Source organism: Palaemon carinicauda, chromosome 2 (assembly GCF_036898095.1).
Source record: "Palaemon carinicauda isolate YSFRI2023 chromosome 2, ASM3689809v2, whole genome shotgun sequence".
NCBI lineage: Eukaryota > Metazoa > Arthropoda > Malacostraca > Decapoda > Palaemonidae > Palaemon > Palaemon carinicauda.
The window spans coordinates 66,851,418-66,868,714 of NC_090726.1; the positions used below are offsets into that span (position 1 = coordinate 66,851,418).

A 17,297-nucleotide genomic window follows, 5' to 3' on the forward strand; every position below is an offset into this window, starting at 1 on the left:
AGGAGGGAGCCCTAGTGAGACTTTCTCCATCTCTCAGCAGCTTGTTCCATGTCCTTTGGCTCAAAAATCGAGGATCCCTCTAAAGAGGAGTTCCTGAGCCTAGCAATCTCGGCATTTGGGACCTGCTGATGGAATCTCTCAGACATAGCATTCCAACGTTTCAGGATGGTGTTCGCCCATAAGTTCAAGCCTTGATCGGTGAGAAACTCGATGGTGTGAGTGCCTGAGAGAAGGAAAGTTTCCATAGCTTTCCTGGTGCGTTCCTTAGAAAAATCCTCAGTTCGCACCAGGATTCACAGGGTTCCCAACCAAAGATCAAGCCACAAAGTAGCCTGCATGGCATACTTTGTGACCTTTTCCTGGTTGAGGATCTTGGCTGCCGAGAAAGCAACCTGACGGCTTGAGAGCCTCTCAAGAGAGACTCCCTTGGTGAGCTCTTCCAGAGAGTGGTGGAGTGAAAGAGCTGATCGAGGCTCGTCCAAAACTTCAAAATACCTCCTCTGCTAAACACGAGGAGGTGGGAGGAGCTTGGCTGTAGAGCCGGAGCGTAGAGAGGAGGAGAGCTCGGAGAGCTGTTGGGCGATCTTTGCCCGGGCACTCTTAGCCCTTGAGACCAGGGCAAGGCTGCACTGGTCTTAGAGGGCATCTGAGTGCCAAAGACACAATCTAAGACCGTGTCTTGCCCTCTCGTGGGGGAATCTCCAGGTCGGTAAACCCATTGAGTACCCTGATGAGAGTCAGGACTTCCCAGAAGGCATGTTCTGACCTCTTCTGCTCCTCTTCTGAAATGGGACTGGCAGCGAAGTCTCCTTCTTCCTCCCCAGAGAGCTCCTCTCGGTGGGTAGCGAACATTCCTAGAGTGACTGGTAGTTCCTGCAGGCCTGGTGGTCCTTGAAGAGGACTTTGGTAGTGTCTTAGAGTCCTTTGATTCCTTCTGGGAAAGGAGATAGGACTCTAGCATCGAAGGCTGGATGGGGTTGTCCTTCCTGACTTCCACCGGTGGTGGAGAACTCTCTGTGCGAGGAGAATTTTCCACCGAAGGTGGAAGAAAGGAGATTCAAAGCGGAGGGCGAGCTCTGCGAGATCGATAGCGCCATCTGGGGGCCAGTGGATCAGCAAGCTGACTTTTAGAAGTAGCAGTCCTCCACAGAGAAGTCTCTATGATTGAACTCCTCTGAGTAGGAGAAACACTCGCAGGAGAGACAGAGGAAAGACTCTGCTTCCCCCTCGAAGGATGATCAGGAACGGGGGAAACAAAGTTGGCATTACCAGCTGAAGAGTCTGAAGGGGCAGGGGCGTCGGCAGCAGCAGCAGCAGAAGATGCCTCCAACCCCACTACATCGACACACAACACAGGATCCCCCTCAGAAGTCGATGAAGGCTGCACACTAGCACCAATGATGATGAGCTGCAGCAAGGAGTCCTTGGAGGGCAGACCCAGAATCCCCAAGGATGACCAAACCTGAATAAAAGGAGAAAGACACAAGGCCTCACCCGGGGGGAGAGGTGGGGCTGCTTTGTTAGGGGAAGCAACACCATCTCTCGAGGACCGGGGTTGACCATCAATTAAATGGCCTACACTGCTATTCGATGGTCTCTCGGGAGAGGCTGATCGAGTAGGAGCTTCGGAGGAAGGTTGGGAGGCGGAAGAAGCAGCCTTGGGTTTTTTCCCTTTTGAAGAAACCTTCGAAGGGGAACTATCCCGCTTTGACTTCTTCTACCGCCGGCGCCCAAATCTTTCCCAATGGGAGACAGATCACTCCCGTCACTCACTACACTTATTTTCACTATCACACCATTGACCTTTGCCGGCAGGACAAAGGGTGTGACGATCGGTGTCCATGGCCAACATGAAGGTACCGCAAGGCCGGCCTTCAAGTCTAGGGCAGGTACGCTTGGTTGGCAGAAGTCAACACAAACACACTAAAAAAGAAAAAGCATAAACAAAAAGCATTAATGGCAGTCCAAAATAACTTGGTAAGGATGAAGAACGGCAATGACCTTTCACCATCCGCGCCAAAAGCAAAAAGGGGCTAAATCACCGGTGTGTGAGTGGGAGCGGTAGCAAGCTACCCCACCCCAAACCCCCCTAACTAGCGGAATGGGTAGCTAACCCTCACTAAAATTTTAATGGGTCGTACTTTCAGCTTAGCCAAAAGTAATACCCCCTAATAAATAGAGTAGGTTTGTACTGTATTCTAGTTACGGAACAAACCCGTTTCCTAAACCCTCATGGGGGGTGACCACGCAGGTGAGGAGAGCCTCACTTGCAGGCGAGTGAGGTGCTTGGTGCATCATACAATGCGGGACCTTAACTCTCTGAGCAAACTCAGGCAGAGGGTGCACAATGTAACCAGCCAGCTTAGAAGACTGACCGAAGTGAACTTTTGGGTTCACCTCAGGATGATTCCCCAACTGGTAATTCCGAGGAGTACCAATCTGCTCATGCTCTCGCTCATACGATGGAGCTATGGGAACGATGGGGGAGTGAGCAGATGTGGAGATGGCTGCAGCTAAGGGAACAAGAAGCTCTGGTGGGTCACCCCCTGCAGTCCCACAGAAGAAGACTATGGTCAACCTCTGGGGAGGCAGGTGTGTGCTCCTGCTGTCCCTAACTGTGGCAACTCCAACAGCTATTCCTTAGAGGAGGACCAGAAATCCCAAGGAAGGCCAAAGTCAGAAAGAGACACCCGGAAGGTAGAGGGAGGCGACACTTCGTTGGGGAAGGGGCAGAATCCTCTGAGCTTGCAGGTTGTCCGGGGGTCAAACAGCCATCTCTCTCACTTGATCATCCCCCGGAGGTGACCAGACGAGCAGAGTCAGAGTGGAGGAAACGAGTTGCTGGAGTAAGACTTCTTCCGTCGTCTACTAAACCCATGCAATTCAGTAGATGACAAAGGATGGGAGGATGGCTACTCCAAACACTCATTACAGGGAGACTCCTGTAAGCAGAACAAAGAGAATGAAGATCAGTCTCCACAGCTGACATGAAAGTACCACAGTGTTTGCGATGCCCTTCAACACCAGGATAAACCCATATGTTCAAATCACATGCATTCCTAAAGAAGAGAAAGGTTATGCAAAAGGGACATCATATCACCGCTGTGTGTGAGCAGGTTGGTTGGTTCAACCACAGCTAATTTGCGGTAGTGGTTATACTGTACCACGGTAAAAGTTTTATGGCTAGCTTCACCTTTCGTTAAGTATATATCCACAGTAAAGAGTGAAATGGTTTGTATTAGGTGTTGGAACAAATTGCAAATGTCATCACTCAACAACTTAGGATATTTCATACAGTATTGTAGAGGCAAAATATTCAACTGGTCATATGAATGTAGTTTTGCAGACAGGTGCTGATGTAAAGCTTATGCCTGAACAAGTAACTACTTATATTATGAGCTGGCAGGCTGGAGGGAGCCCAGACTGCAGAACTATCCATAGCATAGGTGCAAACCAAAAGTGAACTTAGGAAAATTTATAGCATTATCTGGAAACAAAAATTTGTGATTATCTCGGTTAAAATTACCCGGCAAGTAACGGTTACGAGGGTTCAAACTAATGTGCTAGTAGAGTTAGCCTATATTGAAATATAATCGCTAAAATCGTTGAGCAATTTTTGTTGTAAAGTAAGTTAAAACTGATATTTTGATGTAAGATTCACCTTATGAGTAATTTGTGAGTGGCGTTACTGAATAAGGTAAAGGGCAATAGAAAGTGTAAAGGAACATAAAGGAGGTCAATAAAGGGGCATAGAAAGAGTAAAGGAACATAAAAGAGGTCAATTTATGTAGTGTTCTTATGAAGAGTTCCAGGCAGTAAGTATATGACTATTGTTACTTATGTAAAAGTAAAAAAACATATCCCCGAAATAATGACCCAAGGGGTTTGCGAGCGCAGCTCAACATGTACTGCTTGCCAGAACATAGGAGCAGTGATTTTTTTTTTTTTTTGCGAGCGAAGCGAGCCATGATGGAGCAAAAACCCGAAGTTCAAAAAAATATTCAAGAAATAATGACTCACAGGGCTTGCAAGCACAGCTCAACATGTACCGCTTGCCAGAACATAGGAGCAGTGATGTAACATTCATTTTACGTAAGCCGCTAGTCAGGGTAGGAGCAAAAACCATTTAAAATGTAGCCGAGATCAAGGCTCAATAACGTTTGGTATTGTCAATGTTCATTGCAGGTGTACTACCAATCACTTTCGAATGAATATTGAATATTAATATCCTAATTTTATATCCCTTTACGTTCCTTTACGATATTTATTTCCTTTAAAATTCTCTACGCTTTTAGGCACACCCTTTGTGGGTAAGTTAATTTTCTTATATTTAAAAATATGCTGGTGCAAAATGAAATGAAATAAGCTACCTGTCAACAAATAGGTAAATTTTTATATTAAGAAATTATCTTTTATGGCTTTAAAATATACAGTAGGTATCTGTTGTAATTATAGGTGTTTTGGAAGAGTATGATAATGATTTCTTGTGGAAAGCCATAGTTTTTGAGTCATAGTGGACAGACTATCGAGTAATAGTAATGGAAAACGGTCATAATACAAGTTTTTGTTTGTCAGGCTATCCAGACTCAGAAAACATGACTTTCCATCCCATATTCTATGGCGTTGTTTGTGCAGCGTTCATCATACTACAAATACCTTCATAATTAATTGAAGTAATGATTAACTGGTTTTTGCTCTGCTGTATGCTTGCTTTGTTCATGATTACCTAAACATTTTCTCACTGCTTCTATGTTCTGGCAATCGGACTACGTTCGACTATGCGTGTTAGCGTTCATGATGGTTCTCCCGGCCAAATTTGGCCGGTTCATTCCGTGAAATGGGCCAAACTCCACTTATATGAAATTTAAGTAAAAATATACTTATAATGAATATTTACTTGATAATAACTGGATAATGAAACTGGTATTCATTCATAATAGAGGTAATCAAAGGTGGCTTATTTTCATTTAATTTTATTGACATGCACATCTCACGTTTTAAGCTACATAATTTGTCAATACTGTACACAACGTATCTATATATATATATATATATATATATATATATATATATATATATATATATATATATATATAGCCTATACATGTGTATGATAAATTTTGGACATTTAGATGTTTTTCATATTCAAATAAGCCATATATTTTAAATGGTATGGTCACTGATATGCCAGCTTCCTGGACCAGGGTTCAATTCCCTGGCCAGCCAGAAGCTATTCTCTTTGAGTGGTTTTGCCTTGGGACTCTGATCCTGAGGTCAGTAAGAGAATCCAAACATGACAAATTCGAAGATAATTTGTATTTTTCCTAACCATACAAACCTTAGCTATTTACATTAGGTTTACCTTTTAGCGCAGCTGAAATGGCGAGCCATTAGAATTTAATGAGGGTGTATTACCCCTGCGCTAGTTAGCGGGGGGGTAGGAGAGTGGTAGCTAGCTATCCCTCCCCCCCCCTCACACACAGGTGAATGCTCACTTTCACTTAGAGGTAGGACTTGTCTTGGGGGACAGGGCTGGCGGGCAAATATGTGTAAATAGCTAAGGTTTGTATGGTTAGGAAAAATACAAATTATCTTCGAATTTGTCATTTGTTCCGTAACCGAAATACAAACCACGCTATTTACATTGGGTGACTTACCCCTTAGGTAGGGTGGAAAGTCCCCAGCCATACTGTCTTTGGCTTTACAAGGGGACTCAGAATCCGAGTGAGTCGCACTCGAGAAAAGGAGTCCCTGCACCTCACAAGTTCCTTGCTCCGCAAGGAACCGTGTGGCCTACATAAGCTTGTGTGTGAAGGAAGAAGTGTGACCCGTTCTAGGCAGTTGACCTGGAGTTCCAGGAGGAACTCTGGGTTAGGACGTTCCCAATACCACCTCGTCAGGGTATGGGGGACGCGACAGTATTGACTCAATACTCGGAACACAAGGAAGCATGGTTTACCTGCAGAGGTTCGAGGTCAGCTATGCAGAGACCAGGATGCTGCTTCCCCGTAGAGGGGATGATGAAGAAAGAAATAAGGGCCAGACATACTTCTTTCGTTCATGCAGACTAAAACCTGATAACAATGCCCTCAACCTTCTGCTACCTGTCCAAAAAGGAGCCTGAGGTTAGACCAGCTGTTGTGTAGCCACCACAGAGCGATAGAAAACGTATCGAAACTCAAGTGGGTCACGCCCTGCAGGAAGCGGGCTGCGAAGGTCATTAGACGCTTCCAGACTCCAGCTTGTAGCACCTGCGTCACAGAGTAGTATTACTCGAAGGCGAGGGACGTTGCGATGTATCCAACATCGTGCTGTAGGGCGACGTGACGGGGGAGGGTCTGGAGACAGGTCGAGATGAATGTCCTTGAGTCCGAGCTGAAGAGGTATACTGGTGACTCTCCCCCGTGTCCTCCTTGTGCTCCCAAATCGGCTGCAACTGAGGACAAACTGCAGCTGTTCCCAAAGCTAACCTCTCGATTCCTTTACTGGCAAGAAAGAGAAGGATTTGGGATATCAGATACAGAATGGAGACTTGAAATCTTGAAGGAATTGGACCCCAAGATTCTGAGTCTAGCCAACAACTCAGGAGCGAACCTGAATGTTGCCTTCCCCTCTTCCTTAGAAAGGGCGGAGTCGTACGAGACCAAGAAGATTGCTTACACACTGGCCGCGGCCAGAGTGAGCAGGAGACCCAAGGCGGAATACAATCCGAGGCCTGTCGTAAAGGGTCTTGAGAAGATCTCTTAAGGGACTAAAAAGTCCGAGCCATGCTCCAAGTTGGAGGTCTTCCTCCGACTAGGGCAGGGACGATCGTAGCTTCGCATGAGCGAGGAAAGATCCAGCGGGCAGGAAAAAGTTATTCCTTTAAGCCTGAAGGTCAGGGAAAGGCTGAGCGACAGGCTTCATTGCCGAGAGCGGAAAGGAGTTTCCTCCCGCCGAAAGGCAATAAGACCGTTATTGCTGGAGAAGAGGCCTCCAGGGAAGAGGTATATCTCCCACGGCACCAACCACCGAAGACTCTTCACTTTGCCTGGAAGACCCCTGCGGATGACTATCGCAGATGACGCGACCTCCGTACCACGACTGTAGCGGGTTGTCTCTTCTTGAGGAGGAGGCGTAGTGTCTCCAGGCATGAAGCCGAAGCGACGCCCCGGTTCGGGAGAGATGTTGCAGTGTGGTTGTTTGAGTAGTCTGCGCCGTGGGAGAAGCTCTCCCGGGAGTTCCGTCAGGGGAAGCAGAGGGTCCAGAAACCGTTTTGCGCATAGTCCCAGTGGAGCTCTCCCGTTGAAAGGTTGACAGACAACCTGGTCTTGTTGAGACCCATTGTCCACAGACAAAAAGGAGGGAAGACGCAGGCGTCGAAGTTGTCCCACCATCACCAGAATGCATCTTGCCAGAGTCTCGGGGTCTGAGACTGGGGGGAAGAACAGCGGAAGCTTGAGGTTCCAAGCTGTCGCGATCAGGTCCCCCAGACCAGGACTTGCTGGTTACTCAAGGTCAAAGACCCCCAGGTACACTCTCTCTACGAGGCTCTGCTCGGATAGTCGGAGAGAACATTCCTCTGCCTGAAATGAGAGAGCCGATGGTGGTATTGAGAGTATCTCAATCATCCCGGTATCTCTACTGCAAGATGTGAAGGTGTGAAAATGCGTCCCCTGCTGGTTAGAACACGCCAGAATCATGAAGTCGACGCGCACGGAGCGACTCGGCAGGAGCTGTAGAGGGGCCAGACTACGGCCCCTAAGCCTGCCTGAATGATGGAGAGGTATCCTTCAGGTCTTGACCATAGGCCTGGACCGGAACATACCCCCCCCCCTCCTTTGACGAGTTCGAGAACAGCAACAAGAATGTGGGGAAAGGACGAAAATATCCACTACCATCAAGAGGTTCCATAGGTCAACACCCATTGCAGGTCTAATAGTTCTGCTGGTCCCATAGGGGCCAGGAAGTCCGGTTAAACCAGAACTTGGACCGCCCCACATGGAACTTATCCTGAGGCGACCGTTCGGACTATAGACGGGTCAATGAGGAAAGGAGAACTAGGAAACGTCCCAAGGTAGGGCTGAAAGCTCTGCTTGACTCAGAACAGGTACTGCGACTCTCCTCAGTCTTGCCACAGTCAACTGAAAGGAAGGCTCGGAGGATGTGGCAACAGAATCTGGCGTCCCCAGGTGGTCACCCATCCAAGTACCGACCAGAACCGACGTTGCTTAACCTCGCTGGACGGACGAGAAGCGGGGTTTCCAACGTGGTAAGGCCGTTGACTCAATATCATGGCCAGTTACTCCAGATGTTGAGGCAGAAGAACAGAAGGCTCCAAGCAAAATACCATGAACCCACACTCATGGTAAGCATCCGGAAGCTTGTCCCGGCGCTGAAGAAGGTCGAACCCGAGCCTACCGGAGTTGACCAGCCCTCCAAAAAGCGAAGGAGGCGGAAGCCTGCACCTGAGCGGCCATGAGGAAAGCAGGGAGAGTTCTCTGGGGAATAAAACCTGCTATGCCACGGCGGGATAGCCACACTGCATCATAAGCAGGAATACTTGCAGTCTAGGCTGAATTCCACGAGCTCCCTGGAAGATGGATGGAATGGAAACTGAAAGTACCCGTCCTTCCGATCCAGGGTTTAAGGAGTCCTGTCGCCTTGTTACCAGTCTGATCGATTCTGCTGTTCTACGCTGGCCGAAGTTTGTTCGACAAACTTGATCAGGGCTGAGAGGTCGAATACGGAACTCCCCTCTCAGATCCTTCCTTACAAGAAAGGACCGACTGAAGAGGCCGGGGGTGAAGCCGTCGATGATCCTATGGAGGACCTTCGCCTAAGGTATGGATCATTCTGCCCAACCGGGCAACTCTTGCAGACGCTATGGCATAGAGGTTCAGAGACACTGAATTCGCTGACAGAGACGGCAGGCGCGATATCCTTGTCTGATCACAGAGATCGTGCGGGAATGGGCATCGGGAAGCTGTCATCCGGATGAGAAACCTTAAGCATCCTCCCAGCGAGATACCTGCAATCCTAGAGTTCGTGAACTCTGCCGCTCCCTTTAGGACCTGCAATTGGACACCTTGTTTCAGTTGTTGTAGCCGATAACTTAGGCCGACGTGGTTGAAAGAAAAAGGCGCTAGAGCCCTGCAGAGTCTGGAAGAAAGCGCCTTGGAGGAGTGAAAACGGAAGTCGATTTCCTCCGCACAGCCGCTGTCTAAGTCTCCGTCCTTGGGCACAAACAAACTCTTCTCAAGGATGGAAGGGTGTCTGAGGTTGTCGACCTCCACAGATGAGACACCCGAAGGAAGCCCTTAGTCAGCGCGTCCAGATGGTACAACATCGAGCTTGTCCGCAAGTTAGATACTTAACGACGAAAGGCCAAGGTGCCTGAGCCCGAGAGGAGGAAAGTACCCATGATCTTCCTGTAGCTTCCTTGAACCAAACCTCGGGCCGTAACCGAGGAGGGAAAGGACCTGGTAAGCCCCCAGAGGAAGAGGTAAGCAGTCACCCCTTGGCCGATGGAGAAATCTCGAACGGAAAGCCCCCCGCCAAAAATCCTTCCAGGGAATGACGGGGAAGGGCCGACCCAGGTTCTGGAAAGAGGAGTGTTGCTCAGACCTCCCTGAAGTTTCTTCCTATTCTTGCAAGTGCCATGCTCTGCGTTTACGGGGTGAGGACGTGTTCTGGAAATACGCTCCAGAAGAACTCGCCAGGCTGGCCATGCTGCGAAAACCCCAATGGGAATCGTGGTCGCAACCGCCCTGGAGCTCGCGCGATGGTAATTCAAAGATTTGCGCGTGGGCGAACGTGGAAGCGCCCATGCGCGGTCACGCAGGAACGCAAACGAAGGTGAGCGAAGGAGCGCAGAAGAAGGGCGACCGTGGTAGGAAGGGCGAGAGCTGGTGGTCGGCGAGCGATAACCCATAGACGAGCAATGGATACTGCAAGAATTAAGCCGACGTTCGTGGGAAGAAACACTGTCGGTTCGAGCGACGGAACACCGTCGGTTTGCGCGACGGAACACCGTCGGTTCGCGCGACGGAACACTGTCGGTTCGCGCGACGGAACACCGTCGGTTCGCGCGACGGAACACCGTAGGTTCGCGCGACGGAACACCGTCCGTCCGCGCGATGGAATACCGTTGGTTCGCGCGCGGGCGAACATTGGAGAGCATGTGCGCAGACGCGCATGAGCGTGGACGTGCAGGCACGTGGGCATGTGGGCGCGCAGGCGAATGATCGCGCGGGCGCGCAGGCGAGCGGTCGCGCGGGCGCGCAGGCGAATGGTCGAGCGGGCGAGCGGTCGCGCGGGGTCGCACGAGCGGTCGCGCGGGCGAGCGGTCTCGAGGGTGGGCAGGTGAATGAGCGCGAGTCCGAGGCGGCGAACGCAAGCGTTAGCACGATGGCAAGGAAACGCGCTGTCGCGTGGGCGAAGAAGACCGCTGGCGATGTGGAACAACAGGCAATCGGTGGTGAGCTGGTGAGCGCTGACGCGCAGGTTGGCGATGGCGCGTTGTGGCATGTCGACGCGTTGGCGAGCGATGGCGAGCAGCATGCGCAGGTGGGCGATCGCGCGATGGCGAGCAGCATGCGCAGGTGGGCGATCGCGCGATGGCGAGCAGCATGCGCAGGTGGGCGATCGCGCGATGGCGAGCAGCATGCGCAGGTGGGCGAACGCGCGATGGCGAGCTAGTAGCTGGCGAACCATGTTCCTTCAGAAGCGTTGGAGAACGTTGGCGCACCGGCTGTAACACACGCGGGCGATCCGGAGATCGCCGAGAGACAGGTGATCGCTGACGTGTAGAACGCTGTTGAATAGGCGATACTAAAATCACCTGTGCGCGCTGGCGAGCAGGTGAACGCTGGCGAGCAGGTGATCACTGGCGAGCTGATGATCGCTGGCGAGCTGATGATCGCTGACGAGCAGAAGGCAACGCGTGGAAGCCTGCGCATAGAAGAAGAGTCCTTGGCCCTGACCTGAACCAAAGTTCTAGATCGCGAGGGCGAACGTGGTTGCACAGGGCGCGTAACAGGAACCAACAGGAACAGCAGGGATGATCATCATGAGAGCGCTGACGAACAGGAGAGCGCTAGCGATCAGGAAGCGCTGATGAGTAGGAGAGCGCCTGTGCGCTAACACTGAGCAGGAGCAGGAGAGAACACAGCAGAAGGGCACGCAGGGAACCCTGACACGCAAGGGAAGAACCCCCGTGGGAGGCAACCCTTTGCCCCGAAGGGAACGTTGTCCGTCGGGAGACAGATGTCCATCGGAAGACCGTTGCCTGTCCGCCGGGAGACTGATGTCCGTTGGAAGACCGTTGTCCGTCGGGAAGACCGTTGCCCGTCGGAAGATGAGATCAGACTGCTGTCCATCTGCACCAAGGCGGAAGATCAAGAAGAAGGAGTTGTAGGCTGCAAACGGAGATTCAAAAAGGCGCCTCTTAGCACCCTTATAGGGAGATGAGAGGCCCTTACGACGAGGCGGACGGTGGGCCTTACGGCGAAGGAGGCCAACAGCAACAGCAGCAGAAGAATCCTCCGAAGAGGAGTCTCTATGAGTGTACTCTCTCGCGAACGAAAGAGAAACACTTCGTAGAAGAGACTGGTCAGCCAGTGACCTAAAAGGAGCAATCCTCCGAAGAGGGGCTCCTGCAGTTGCCCAGCCCCTTGAGCGAAACTGCAGGTGTGACCGCTCAGCACCAAGAGCATAGTCGCACGAAAAAAAGGCAAGAGAAGAACCCCCCAAAAGGGGAAAAACTCAAGCCTGGACAGGAAAAACTTCCCTCGGAAGGAAAGTTACCCGCCCAAGGAGGCAAGCCTCCTGAGAGTTCTAAAATGAACTGGAGAGCTGTCCGTCGTCACGGGAGCACTTCCAGTAGAAGGAGACACGCCCCTGACGAAAATACAAGGGGGGAGGCAGCAACAGCCGAATCCCCAGGCCTCAACAAGACAGCTCACACCGTTGCCATATTACAGAAACGAACTAGATCGGTAACTGTAAAAAAATAAAACAAAAATCATTAGTACACATTCATTCCCCCGGGAAGGCTCCGAAGAGGAATCCCGAGGGAAAGGAAACAAGAATTACACAACAGGCACGTGCCCTCACAACCACTTACACTCACGGAAGGAGAGCTGTAACCAAAACAGAATTATAAGAATTATAATTATGAAACTATGTAATTATGTAATTTAAAAATGAATGAACACTAAAGAAAGAATGAAAACCCCGAAAGGAATCGTTCTACAAGCTGAAAAATTAACAACTACAATTAGATTCATAAACTAATTGAGACAAACGTACGGCGTAGCAACCCCCCCACACGGAAAGGAAGCTACAAGGGAGTAGTAACACGTAGTAAAAGGGTGAACGACCTCAAGAGAGAGAGAGAGAGAGAAAGACCGAAGTCAAACTCGATCGCCACCCATAAAATTACGCCGGGGTGGTCTAACTGCCGAGGACTCCACATAGATATCGTACACTACACACACAACTCTGAAAAGGAAACTTACTGATTTCTATACTCAAATATATATACAAACATGAAAACATGTTTACATATATATTGAGTAAAAGAAAAGTAAGCGATTAAGTAAAGACAAAACAAACAATGGCTGCCAAGAGAGGACCAAGACAGAGACGTCTGTCACAGTCCGAGCCAAAAGTGAAAGTGAGCATTCACCTGTGTGTGAGGGGGGGAGGGGTAGCTAGCTACCACTCCCCTACCACCCCCGCTAACTAGCGCGGGGGTAATACACCCTCGTTAAATTCTAATGGCTTGCCATTTCAGCTGCGCTAAAAGGTAAACCCAATGTAAATAGCGTGGTTTGTATTTCGGTTACGGAACAAATTAAAGTATAAAAATGATATTTTGATTATAAAATAAATTTTTGAATATACTTACCCGGTGAATATATAATAGCTGACGTCCCCGACGGCTCGACAGAATTCAAAAACTCGCGAGCGATCGCCATGAAGGTAGCGGGTGTGCCCACCAGCGCCGACTATCGGCCAGATACCGCATATACATGTAAACAGCTCCAGTTTTTCTCATCCCGCTGGGTCTCTATCGGGGAGGAAGGGGGGGCCTTTAATTTATATATTCACCGGGTAAGTATATTCAAAAATTTATTTTATAATCAAAATATCATTTTTAAATATTAAACTTAGCCGGTGAATATATAATAGCTGATTCACACCCATGGTGGTGGGTAGAGACCAGTATTAATACAGTTTACGGCGTATATGCTTAGAGTTTTTGACAGTTATATCATAACCAAACCCAAATAAATATAGGTACCTGGTAAGGAAGCTGACTCTAACGATTACTCTGCTTTGTTAGTCCGCTTTCCTCACGAAGCCCAGCCATCCTCTTAGGATGCTGAAAGACTCCCAGGAGCTGAAGTATCTAGGGCGACAACCCATACAACAGGACCTCATCAAAACCCTTAATCTGGGCGCTCTCAAGAAATGACATTTGACCACCCGCCAAATCAAAAAGGATGCGAAAGGCTTCTTAGCCTTCCGTACAACCCAATTAAAAAACATTTCAAGAGAAGATTAAAAGGATATTGGAATTAAGGGAATGTAGTGGTAGAACCCTTACCCACTACTGCACTCGCTGTAACGAATGGACCCAGTGTGTAGCAGTCCTCATAAAGAGTCTGGACATCTTTTAAGTAAAATGACGCGAATACCGACTTGCTTCTCCAAACGGTCGCGTCCATAATACTTCGCAGAGATCTGTTTTGCTTAAAGGCCACAGAAGTTGCTATAGCTCTTACTTCGTGCGTCTTAACCTTAAGCAAGCAACGCTCTTTTTCACTCAAGTGAGAATGAGCCTCTCGGATTAAAAATCTAATAAAATATGACAAAGCATTCTTTGACATAGGCAATTAAGGCTTCTTAACTGAGCACCACAAAGCCTTAGATCCACCTCGTAAGGATTAGTCCGAGCTAAATAAAACTTCAGAGCTCTAACTGGACACAGCACTCTTTCAAGCTCGTTGCCTACGATCTCTGACAGGCAAGGTATATCAAATGACTTAGGCCAAGGACGAGAAGGCAGTTCATTTTTGGCCAAGAAAACCAAGCTGAAGTGAACATGTGGCTTTATCTGTAGAAAAGCCGATGTTCCTACTGAAGGCATGGATCTCACTGACCCTTTTAGCCGAAGCCAAGCACACTTAAGAAAAGCGTCTTGAGGGTGAGATCCTTCAGGGAGGCTGAATGTAATGGCTCAAACATGTCGGACATTAGGAACCTTAGGACCACGTCTAAGTTCCATCCAGGAGTTGCCATACGACGCTCCTTAGAGGTCTCGAAGGACTTAAGGAGATCTTGGAGATCTTGATTATTGGACAGATCTAAGCCTCTATGTCTGAACACAGACGCCAACATGCTCCTGTAGCCCTTAATAGTGGGCGCTGAGAGGGAGCGAACATTTCTCAGATGTAGGAGAAAGTCTGCAAATTGGGCTACAGAGGTACTGGAAGAGGAAATGGATGATGACTTGCACCAGTCTCTAAAGACTTCCCACTTCGACTGATAGACCTTGATGGTAGATGCTCTCCTAGCTCTCGCAATCGTTCTGGCTGCCTCCTTCGAAAATCCTCTAGCTCTTGAGAGTCTTTTGATAGTCTGAAGGCAGTCAGACGAAGCGCGGGGAGGCTATGATGAAGACTCCTTACGTGGCTGCCGTAAGAGATCCATCCTTAAGGGTAGACTCCTTGGAACGTCTACCAGCCATTGAAGTACCTCTGTTACTCACTCTCTCGCGGGCCAGAGTGGAGCAACCAATGACAACCTGGTCCCTTCGTGAGAGGTGAACTTCTGCAGCACCTTGTCTAGGATCTTGAAAGGTGGAAAGGCATAAACGTCCAGGTGAGACCAGTCCAGCAGGAAAGCGTCTATGTGAGCTGCCTCTGGATCTGGAACTGGAAAGCAGTAAGTCGAGAGCCTCTTTGTCAGAGAGAGTAGCAAAAAGATCTATGGTGGGTAGACCCCATGTCATCCATAGCTTCTCGCACACAGTCTTATGCAACGTCCACTCCATGGAGAAGACTTGTCCTCTTCTGCTGAGGCCGTCCGCCAAGACAATCATTTCTGCACAAATCTCGCCAAAGGAGAGATGTTACTGCCTTAAAAGGAGTTCCTTCTGATCCGTGGATCAAAGAACCGAGCCTTCCAGACTGTCCAGTGGAGCTCCCTAACCCAAATCCGCTGCATCTGAAAACAACACATGGTTTGGGTTCTTGATCGCAAGAGAAAGACCTTCTCGAAGTCTGATGTTGCTGTCCCACCAAGTCAGACATGTCTAGACTGAGTTGGAGATTGGGAAAGAGATACTCACTAAGCCCCTCTCCTTGTTACAATGTTTTAGGTGAAATAGGAAAGGGCATAGGTTGAGTCTTCCCAGAGAGTGAACTACTCCAGCGATGAAAGAGTTCCCACGAGGCTAGTTCAAACTCTTACAGAGCAACTGTTTTTCTCTTGCAAGTGAAGGACTTTTAACAGAGCTTGTTCCATTCTTGCGGGAGACGAAAAGGGTCGAAAAATCAGACACTGTATCTCCATTCCCACAAAAAGAATAGTCTGGGATGGGATACTGTAAGTTATGACTTCTCTACGTTCACTATGAGACCTAGCTCCTTGGTTAGGTCTAATGTCCATTAGAGGCTCTCCAGACAGCGATATAATGACGAACGCCCTGATTAGCCAGTCGTCAAAATAAAGGGAGGTTCTGAATCCTCAAAAAATATAGAAAGCTTGCTACATTTTGCAATGGCCTTGTAAAAACAAGAAGAGCAGGAATGAGGTCGGAGTACAGTGCTCGACAGTGGTACATTACTTTCCCGTCCACAAACCTCAGATGTAGTTGAAAGTTTGGATGAATCGGGATGTGGAAGTATGCATCCTGAAGGTCGAGAGAGACCATCCAGTCGCCTTCCATTAATGCTGTCAAGACAGCTAGGTAGACTTCATCGTGAAGTTTGTCTTGACAATGAACACATTGAGCGCACTTGCATCTTACGTACTCCTGCAGTGAACGTGGCTGCCAGATCATTGGAGCCATCCCTGATAGTCTTGTTCCTGCAGAGAACGTGGCTGTCAGATCATTGGAGCCATCCCTGATAGCCTTGTTTATGCATGACATAATTGTACAGCAAAACTTCAAACGCTCGAAAAAAACTCCTAACAGGAGATGGTCTAGCTCTGAAGCCGACCATAAAATCTTGAAGCGTCTCATGGCCAGGCGCCAGGGAGAGTCTATGAGGCTTGAGAAGTCTATCTGGGCAGAGGCAGGAACTCCCAAGCCGAGAACTTCTCCCGTGTCATACCAGACGCTCGCTCTATAAGCCAGTTTAAAAGGAGGGAAAGCAAAAGCTGTCTCCCCCAAACTCCTCCTGGTGATCAACCAGTCGCCTAGCAAACGTAAAGCTCTCTTAGAAGAGCGAGAGAGCACTAGCTTAGAAAACAACGGCTTCGAAGTAGCTAGGCCTAGTGTAAACTCTGACGTTTAGGCGAACGAGGAGCAACAGTTACAAAATGATCCGGACAAAGATCCTTAAAAATCAGCATGATTTATTTAAAGTCCATAGAGGGCTGAGCAGCTTTAGGCTCCTCTCCGTCTGACAGAGTCCCCAAGGGAATATCAGTAGGAGGGGGATCAGCAACTTCCTCACCTGAAGGAACCTCGTCCGACAATAGCCGAGTCTCAAGCAAGGGAGAGACCTGCCGTGGTGGCAATGCTTGACAAGCAGAGTCCACACGCAAAGGAGCATCAGTAGCAGTCAAGGACGCTACGTCATGTAACTGCTTAAAGGACTGACCAGCAACAACAACAGGTGCGGGAGGACGCTCGAAGTCAACTCGAGACTGCCTTGACTGCCTAGACTGAGCAGTCAAAACAACTCTTGACTGCGGTGCTTGACGCTCAACGTCAAAACAAGTCAACTTCGCTGGTTGGCGAACGTCCTGAACGTCAACAAGAGCATTCGGCAGCGGCTGAACGTCCACATGCGGCTGAAAGTCAACACGGGACTGCATCGAGTGAGGCTCTACAAAACGTGACTGACGTGACTTTGTAACGCCAACGTCAACAGGACGAGCAAAGGCTCGTTTGGGCGGCTGACGGCCAGGATCTCGATCAGCTAAGCGGCGAGGATCATCGTGAACCTGCTCAGCAGAATAGTCCTCCATAAGAGAGGCAAGTTTATTCTGCATGTCTTGCAGTACAACCCATTTAGGATCAACAGGAATGGGTGCGGCAAGAGACGAGGGTAACGTCTGTGACTGCAAAACATTGC

General features: G+C 49.1%; 1 protein-coding gene and 1 pseudogene across 2 annotated transcripts in view; both read right to left on the reverse strand.

Moving 5' to 3' along the window:
• LOC137625696 (fas-binding factor 1-like) overlaps positions 1–17,297 on the reverse strand; it is a 247,161-nt gene that overhangs the window by 220,027 nt on the left and 9,837 nt on the right. The window lies entirely within an intron of this gene.
• On the reverse strand, positions 8,147–8,265 carry LOC137630217 (5S ribosomal RNA; annotated as a pseudogene).